Raw genomic sequence first — 8,637 nt, 5'->3', positions numbered from 1 at the left:
AACATCTCAGAAAAATTCGTGATAACTAAAGTGTTGATGTCGCTTCCAGCTAAGTACAAACATTTTGTCTCCGCGTGGGAATCTGCGCCGGATGAAAAACAAACTTACGATAATCTCGTTGCTAGATTACTTATAGAAGAGGAGCGATTGCAAGACAAAGAAGATGAACCTCAGCAGTCAGCGGCTTTTATTGCGAAGAAGATTGAAAAGAATAAAGTTAAGTGTTTTAAGTGCAATAAACTGGGACATTTTCAGAGCGAGTGTTATAATAATAATCATCGAAATAATAACAGTTCGAACAATGATAATAAACAGGTTAAAAAGTGCTTATACTGTAAAAAATTGGGACACCTAAAAAGAGAGTGTTGGTTTAAAAAAGGCAAGGAAAAAGACAGTAACCCGGGTAATGCATTTGTTATTGTGAATTCAAGTGAACTCTTTCAAAAGTCGCAGTGGCTAGTGGACAGTGGTGCCAGCCAACATATGTGTCGTGAACGTCATTTGTTTACAAGGTATACGCCGTTATCGAACAAATTTGTAGTTATCGGTAATGGCAGTGCGATTAGAGCACATGGTTGCGAAAAGGTGGCGCTGCAAGTCTATGACGGACGACAGTGGATTGACACGACTATAGACAATGTTCTATATGTGCCGGAGCTTAAAACAAATTTGTTATCTGTAAATTGTGTGACAGATAGAGGTTATATTATGATTACAAACGATAACAAATGCAAATTATACAAACAAAATAAACTCTGTGCAGAGGCCAATCGTAATGGAGATATGTACTTCTTGGATGTTCGTTACTCACCTAAAGAAGCAAATGTGACTCAAGTACAACCAACTCTGAAAGAGTGGCATGAAAGACTAGCCCATCAAAATTTACTACACGTAAAAACTGTGCTCAAAAAAAATAACATTTTGTTTGAAAATGATTCAACACTAGAGTGTGAAAGTTGTCTACAAGGCAAAATACATCGTCTGCCTTTCAGCACGAGTGAATCCAAAACAACTAGGGTGTGCGAGCTCATACATGCTGATATGTGTGGGCCTATGGAGGTACCGTCTGTAGGAGGTTCTAAATACTTCATTGTACTGAAGGACGATTACTCCAACTTCAGGTCAGTGTACTTTGTTAAAGGGAAAAATGAAGTGAAAAGATGCATTGAAAACTTTATAAATAAGGCTGAAAATACCACTAACAATAAGATACGCTATTTTCGTAGTGACAATGGGTTGGAGTTTACTAACAAAGAAGTGCGTGAACTGTTTGATAGACGGGGTATTACACATCAAACTACAGTGCCATATACCCCAGAGCAAAACGGCAAAGCGGAGCGAGAAAACAGGACTCTAGTTGAAGCAGCAAGAACAATGTTGTATGCGAAAGGGCTGCCAAAAAGGTTATGGGCGGAAGCGGTTCAAACGGCAGCATATGTATTAAACAGAACCAACAAAAGTAACGAGCCAGGAAAGACTCCGTTTGAGACATGGACTAACAAACATTTTGATATTAATGAACTGAGAACCTTTGGTACCGCAGTGTTTGTTCACATCCCTAAGGAGAAGAGACGAAAGTGGGACTCTAAAGGGGAGAAAGGAGTCATGGTAGGCTATGGAGAAGATGTAAAGGGCTACAGGATATTCTTCTCGAACAAAAACCGAGTGGATATTAAAAGAGATGTTGTGTTTCTACAAGTGGGCAAGGAGAATACAGAACAATTGCTCATGCTGGAAAATGCTACAAATATACTAGAAAGGGATGATCAAGATCAAATATCTAATAAAGAGAAGGATAAAGAAGAAGTTACACAGTCACATGGAGTCATGAAGGTCAGTGAAAGCCTTGAAGATAAACAGCAATCCAGACAATCTGATGAAATGTTAGAAATATCCTCAGAGGATGAAAATAGTATGTATGTGCCATGTTCAAGTGATGAGGACTCCAGTAATGAAGAAGAAGCTACCTTGCCACCACGCCAGAGAAGTACGCGTATTAGGAAACAGACTTCATTCTATAACTGTAATCTTGTGTCCACTCAGGGAAATGAACCTAAATCATATCGTGAAGCTATGCAAAGGCAGGATGCTGGTAAATGGCAAGAAGCTATAGAAAGAGAACTGGAAACTTTAAATGAAAATAATTCCTGGGACTTCTGTGAAAAACCGGTGAGTGTAAAGACAGTCAGTAGTAAGTGGGTGTTCAAAATAAAAACCTGTAATGGTAATGTACAATATAAAGCTAGACTAGTGGCTAGGGGTTTTGAACAAAGTGATAAATTAGACATGTATGAAATTTATGCTCCAGTGGCAAAACTATCTACTTTTAGGTTATTTGTGTCAATTGCAACCAAGTTAAATTTACATATATATCAGATGGATGTTACAGGGGCTTTTCTGTATGGAAATATTAATGAAACAGTTTACTTAGAGTTACCAGATGGTGCCTATACTGGAAATAAAAATATTGTTAAACTAAAAAAATCGTTGTATGGTTTGAAAAAGTCTCCAAAATATTGGAATGATAAGTTTAACTCTGTTATAATGACAAAAGGTTTTGTAAGATCCAAAAGTGATACTTGTTTGTATACAAAACACACTGGTGAGGCCAAAACATATGTTCTATTATATGTTGATGATTTGTTAATTTTGGTGATAATAATAGTGAAATTTGTGACCTTAAAGCATTGTTGAACAGAGAATTTAAGATGAAAGATTTAGGAAATGTGTCAATTTTTTTAGGCATAAGGATAAAACAGGATTTGAAAAATGGAGTCACTAGGCTTAATCAAAAGGAGTATCTTGAAAATATCTTACAGAAGTTTGAAATGCAAAACTGTAAGGGAATGAGTACCCCTATGGATCCTAATTTTAATGTAAAAATATTAGAAGATAAGTGTAATTCTGTGATTGATAAAAATGTTGAAAAGAAATGTAGAAAAATCATAGGCTGTCTGTCTTATGCAGCATTGGGAACAAGGCCAGACATATGTGTAGCGGTGTCCATATTAAGTAGATATCAAAATAAAGCAAATCATTTCCTGTTAACAGCTTTAAAAAGGGTATTAAGGTACATTAAACATACTATTGATTACAGTCTAATATATAAATGTAATAATGACATGTTAAGGGGATACTGTGATGCTGACTGGGGGGGAGATTTAAGAGATAGAAAATCCACAACGGGTTATTGCTTCACATTTGCAAACTGTTTAATTTCATGGTGTTCCAAGAAGCAAACTAGTGTTAGTCTATCCTCTACAGAATCTGAATATGTAGCTATCAGTATGGCTGCGTCTGATGCTTGCTGGCTTATTAATCTTATAAATGATTTTAATATTGAAAAGATAAGTCAAGTAGTGATGTTCAGCGATAATCAGGGTGCCATAATGGTTGCAAATACAGATAGTGTCAAGAGATTAAAACATATTGATATTAGATTTCATTATATAAAAGAGTTAATTAAAAAGGGTAAGCTAGTTCTCAAATATATAAAAACCGAAGATCAAATTGCTGATATGTTTACAAAAGCCCTAAATAAAAATATGTTATGTAAGTTAGTTAATAAGTGTGGTATCTATGAAGAGGTATTACCTTGAAGGGGGGTGTTAGTATAAATCAATGTAATACCTTTTTATATTGGCAACATTTTTTTATAGTAGATTAGTTTTTTCTGTAAGTTGGTAACATTCTTTTTTTTTCAAGTCTTAATAAAACCGCCATATTTTCTCAAGCATTTCGTTCTGTTTCTTTTATTTATTCCTTCAGATGTTAAGCCGATTGTGTACACCTAGAGATCTGCCTACCTTCTACGGAGACGCTATGGAGTGGCTGAACTTCAAACACGCCTACGAGGAATCCACTAAAGTTTGTCGTTTTTCGCCCAAAGAAAATATGTGGAGACTGTGGAAATGTCTTAGAGGAGCAGCCCGAGACACTGTTACAGCTTTTCTTATCAGCTCAGCTTGTCCAGATGCGGTGATGTCAATGCTGGAGTTGCAATATGGTCAGCCAGATGTGATATTACCAAAGATAATCAAAGAAATCAAGAGGCTTCATTCCGTGAACCCTGAATACTACAAGGATATTCCGCGTCCGCGTCGCCGAGTCCTGTGATATCTGAGTCATTAATTCATAAGCGCTCGACTAGAAACGGTTATACAAAATTACAGCTACATATATACTGCGATGCTTCAACTCAAGCGATGTGTGCAGTAGCGTACTGGCGCTGGGAAGATAATGGTGTACGCACGGCATTTATATCAAGCAAGAGCAGAGTTGCGCCTTTGAAACACATGTCAGTGCCACGTTTGGAATTACAAGCTGCACTTCTCGCTGCTCGGCTGGCTGACACGATTAAAGAGGAACAAAATATGAAACCTGAAAAAAGATATTTTTGGTGCGACTGCAGCACTGTATTGCACTGGATTAGGAATGATGCACGCACTTATAAATCTTTTATTGCTCACCGATTAGGAGAGATCGATGAATTAACAACGATTAGTGAATGGCGTTACGTAAAAACAAAGCTGAATGTCGCAGACGTCGCTACACGGGAAACGTGTGACTTTACTGTCTTTGAAAACGACTGGTTTTATGGGCCTGCCTTCCTGCTCAGCGACGAGTCTTCATGGCCGAAGAATTTTGAAGCACCTGAAGTGAATAAAACGGAATTAGAATGCACTTTGTTACTTCATGCAACTAAAGAAAACTTACCTGTTATTCCTGATCCGCTTAAATTTTCCTCCTGGTTGCGTCTAGTTAAATCTACATGTATTATATTATCATTCATTGATAAAAAACTTAGGAACCGTTGATGGCGATATGATGATGAGAGCTGAGAGACTATTAATCAGATACGCACAGGCGCAGAGCTTCAGTAACGACGTAGAAAGCCTGAAAAAGAAAAACACATTAGATAAAAAAGTAGAATACTTTCCTTATCACCATTTCTCGATGAGTACGGCGTCCTGCGTGTCGGCGGTCGCATTGATGCTGTTCGTGATGTTCCCATGGACGTGAAGGACCCTGTAATTCTCGATGGACGTCATCACATCTCTCGCTTATTAGTTTTTCACTTTCACAAACGAGCTGCTCATGGTAATCACGAAACAGTCGTGAATGAATTAAAGCAAAAGTATTGGATTTTGCACATTCGCCCAACTGTGAAACGAGTTGCTTCGGAATGCATGTTCTGTCGAGTACGAAAGGCACAACCTAGACCACCCAGAATGGGAGACCTGCCAGATGCAAGGCTAGCTCATCATCAACGGGCATTCACATTCTGCGGACTCGATTTGTTCGGCCCAATGGACGTCAGTGTTGGGAGACGAAGAGAGAAAAGATATGCAGTTCTCTTCACATGCCTTACTGTGAAAGCCATACACATTGAACTCGTTTGTAGTTTGACCTCAGACTCTCTGATAATGGCTCTCCGAAGAATGGCTTCAAGGCGTGGGTGGCCCTTGCACCTATATTCGGATAATGGAACGAATCTACGGGGCGCTGATAACGAACTGCGACAATCAGTACAAGGACTGAACCAAGACTTCTTGAAATCACAAGCAGTCAATTATGGCACTACGTGGACGTTTATTCCGCCTTCCAGTCCACACTGGGGTGGGGCGTGGGAACGCCTCATACGAACGGTGAAGGGTTCATTAAAAGTGGTTTTAAAAGAGCGTGCGCCTTGTGAAGAAGTATTATTTACCCTGCTGGCTGAAGTCGAACAACTGGTGAACGGTCGTCCATTAACTCATGTTAGCGTGGAGCCAGGAACTGAAGAGGCGCTGACTCCGAACCACTTTCTTCTGGGATCTTCATCCAATCTGCCAGTGTTAGGGGAACACAATGACAGCGATCTATTTCTAAGAAAGCAATGGCGCATATCCCAACGGTTGGCAGATATGTATTGGTCGAGGTGGGTGAAGGAGATGTTACCCCAACTGATTCCCAGAGGAAAGTGGACCGAAGAGCAAAGGCCGCTTCAGGTTCATGATTTAGTTGTGGTTGTAGACCCCAATGCTCCAAGAGGTATGTGGATGAAGGGCCGGATCGAAGCAGTGTATCCGGGACCAGACGAGCGTGTGAGGGTGGTCGATGTTCACACCCGGACAGGGTTAATCACTCGTTCTGCGACTCGCGTCGCTCGTATTCCTATCGATTAGGAGTACTTTGTTAGCACTAGGGTAGGGAAGGTTGGCGACGCGAACTTTAGGTAGGCTAGGTATTTGAATGTTATTAGTATATACTGTGTATTTCTTTATTATTAGTTTATAAGTTTAAATTTCTTTATTAAATATTACTGTGTGTACGTAATAAACGATTCGTCTCGTGCAAGTGTTTGTCCAGACGACACAGGGGAATAAAGTGCTCGCGGGGGGCGCGCGTCATATAATCATTAGCTACAAGATAGAATCGCAGTCTAGTTCAGCGTGTACGCTGGGCACACACTTGTATTCGCGGCGGTCACGAACCGATATCCTGCTGTTCATTTTACCACCCTCTCCCTGTCGTCCACAATATTCGTACGAACAGACAGCGGCCTACGCTCCCCTTCAATATCTGCACCGTCTTTCAGGTCAAAGGTTAATATATGTCCAAAATATTTAAAAGTATCAACTCTGTTGAAAATGTATGTAAGAAAGGGATTCCCACTCCATTGAGCTCAATTGCTGGTAAGTAATCTGGACGCCTTTTGGCCTGAAAGACCATGCACTCACTTTTGCTTACGTTATACATTAAACCATGCTCCTTAGCATATTTTCACAAATGCCAATCAGCCACAAGCAGAGTCGCTCAGTAGTACCACGTTGTCGGCGTAATTGATATTATTCAAGCACACATCTCCAACATGGCAACCAGCATGCGTGCTGCTGAGTCTCTCTATCAGCCCAATAACGTACAGGTTGAAGAGCATTGGTGAGGTCAGCTCACCTTGCCTCACGCCGCACTCCAACCAGCAAGGGGACGAGTAGGCCCCCGACCACCGAACAACATTGACCTGTTTGTTGTACGAGTACCAGTATTGAAATATATGGATTAGTCCGTCTGGCACTGACGCCTGCTTCAGTTTTTCCCACAGCAGATCGTAACAAACCAGGTCAATAATGCCTTCGATAAGTCGAGGAAACAAGCAAAGACAGGTGTATTTCTATCAGTGTGGTACTTGACAGTTTGCTTTATACACAATATTGCTGTTTCTGTAGATAGTCCAGCTTTAAAACCGAACTGGTTATCGTGAATTTTTAAGTATTACTCAGCTGTGTGTTTGATAGTTTGCTTAAACTATCAAGCACCTTTGAAATAATCGTCACCAAAGATATAGGCCTATAATTATTCCTATCCCTAAAATCACCGGTTTTATTCTTTACTAGCTGTTCCCGCGACTTCGTCCCCGTGGGTAGAAGATATAAGTTATGATTTATACCTGCCCTGCTTTTTTCACATTTTCCATTGTATCTTCGCTCCTATTAGTGGCAGCGTGATGGTTTATAGCCTATGCCTTCCTCGATGAATGGTCTATTCAACACAAAAATAATTTTTCAATTTGGACCAGTAGTTCCTGAGATTAGCGCGTTCAAACAAACAAACAAACAAACTCTTCAGCTTTATATATTAGTATAGATAATTGTTACCACCACCGCTTTCATCATCCGCTCAGGTAGATACGCATGTCATACACAAAGAGAATAACATTGCTGAGGCTTTGGGCAGATGACGACCGGCATGCTTAAGGTGTTCAATACTCAGGTCATCGTGGCCAGGAGACCTGCCCCTCGTCATAAACATAATGACATGTCTTACCTCCTTTGCCATAAACCGAACTCTGCACTCCTGACCACTACAACCTGCACTGTCTGTAAGCTTTGACGCTCCCAATGGCGACGAAACAGCGAAATGCTACCTAAATAATTCAGCAATTTCCGTGGCATCAGCAACACCGCTTACATTCACCGGCAGGCCCGGCCTACCATTGTGTTTATCGGTGGACTTCCAAAAAACGCATTTAGAATGAAACGATGCCAACATGTCCATTTTAATTCGGTCACTGTTATCCTGGCACCATCGTAATCACGACTTGTTTTCATTTCAGTCCAAACCAGGCCCTCGCTCGACACAACACCCATTACTCAAATTTCGGTCTAGCCTGCCGGTGAGCATCACTGACATATTTATTCCACCCTACTATCGGCTTCCTATTTCTCACAAGATTCCGTTCATAACTATGAGTGGCCGCTTGGCCTAAAATATTAACAATGTCATTATGGGGAGGAGCTCGTGGCTAAGCTATAACCGCATCAGTGAATCGATCACAGGTTAAGCTACGCTTGACGCGGTTGGTCCGTCAGATAGGTGACCATGTTTGTCATAACGAGTTCCTCCGTGTTTCGGAAAGCACGTTAATTGTGGGTCCCGGCTGACATCTTTGACAGTCGTTACAGGTAGTCAGAAGCTTGGATAGTCTGACAACCAGTCTAACCAAAGGGTATCGTGTTGCCCAGGTAACTGGGTAGAGGAGGTCAGATAGGCAGTCGCACCTTGTAAAACAATGGTACTTAGCTGAAACCGGTTAGACTGGAAGCCGACCCCAATATAGTTGGGAAAAGGCAAGGCCGATGATTATACATTTCATCG

The sequence above is a fragment of the Trichoplusia ni genome, chromosome 28, assembly GCF_003590095.1.
Source record: "Trichoplusia ni isolate ovarian cell line Hi5 chromosome 28, tn1, whole genome shotgun sequence".
In the NCBI taxonomy this organism is placed as follows: Eukaryota; Metazoa; Arthropoda; class Insecta; order Lepidoptera; family Noctuidae; genus Trichoplusia; species Trichoplusia ni.
The sequence above is the reverse complement of the archived record's forward strand: the minus strand, read 5'-3'. Positions refer to the sequence as shown.